Below are 1,357 nucleotides of genomic sequence, written 5' to 3' on the forward strand. Positions count from 1 at the left end.
AATCAAACTAATAAGTTAGTTTCAAAAAATACTAATTTGTATGTACCCTGTCAATTTCTGATTATATCTTAATGCCCAAGACATTGTCTTTTCTTTCTGATTTTGTCTCTTCATGCCCCTATTCTGACAGGTGAAGAAGACTGTAATGAAAAGAATTACTTAACCTCAAGACAAATATTTAGAAACAACACCACTTGTTTTCAGTAAAGCTAAAAGAAATTATATCATTCCATAATTCACCAGAGGACAAAAAATGTGAATTTAATTTCTCCAGCAATGCTTAAATGGAAACAAAGGGGGTGAATGCTAATGTTTAAAGGCGGCTTTGAATGGCTTATTAACGTTAACTGATTCTATGAGATTGTGAGTAAAGCATTTATTCCTTTCTCATGAAAACTGACACATATGTGAAGGCAAGAGTGATTTCACTAGACCCAAGATAAATGATAAATGGATGTTTATTGGGGAAAACTTACACAGAAAAATACAAAGAACCCAGAGAGTGCTTCTCTGCCCTTCCTACTGTGTAGGCTGACTCAAGAGAAAGAACTATGCATGCCTTACAGTTCCCTCTTTCTGCTTCCATCCACCTGAAATCACACCCAAAGGGGTGTGACCACTCTTACATGTCCACAGGCAAAACACTTACACATATGCTATTTTGTTTTCTTTTTACATTTTAAGAATTTATTGAAGAAAGTCACAAATACAAGTTTTTTAAGAAAGAATAATCTGTATCCATTGCACTCCAGATGTGCTGACCCCTGTGATTTCCCCAAATTCGGTAAACTCGACTGCATAATTTGTGGTAGTGGGGGACTGCATTCACACTTTGCCCTTGGGGAAAAAATAATAAGCTTAAAATTTCTCAAAACCTGCATAAATCACACAGAGTTCATATTCCATAATCCGTATTACTTCTGACATTGCCAGGAAACAGAAAACGCTAAAGTAAATCCAAAGACTCATCTGAACAGATAATTAATGAAAAAACAATGTTATTTAGATGCTATTTCTACACCTTGGTTTTTTGTATGTTGATTTGTTTTGGTTTTGGTTTTTTGAGATAGGGTTTTGCTGTGTAGCCCTGGCTGTCCTGGAACTCACTCTGTACATCAGGCTGACCTTGAACATGCAGAGATCGACCTACCTCTGCCTCCTGAGTGCTGGGATTAAAGTTGTGTGCCACCTCCACCTCTGCCCAGTGTAAGCCCTTTTATCTATATAAGATGTTTTCTGCAAAGGATCAAATAGTAAATGGTTTAGACTTTTAACTCCATATCTTCTGTCATCAGAACTTAAGACTGCCCTTGCAGATCAAAAATTAACATAGAAATATGTCAATAAGTGGCCAAGA

The 1,357-nt window shown here is 36.4% G+C and overlaps 1 non-coding gene across 1 annotated transcript; it reads left to right on the forward strand.

Annotated features, from left to right (window-relative positions):
* The first annotated feature begins 672 nt into the window (after positions 1-672).
* On the forward strand, positions 673-840 carry LOC113834454. Its single transcript, XR_003482960.1, has one exon. It is a non-coding gene; the product is annotated as a U1 spliceosomal RNA (small nuclear RNA).
* Positions 841-1,357: the final 517 nt, after the last annotated feature.

Source organism: Cricetulus griseus, chromosome 2 (genome assembly GCF_003668045.3).
Source record: "Cricetulus griseus strain 17A/GY chromosome 2, alternate assembly CriGri-PICRH-1.0, whole genome shotgun sequence".
Lineage (NCBI taxonomy): Eukaryota > Metazoa > Chordata > Mammalia > Rodentia > Cricetidae > Cricetulus > Cricetulus griseus.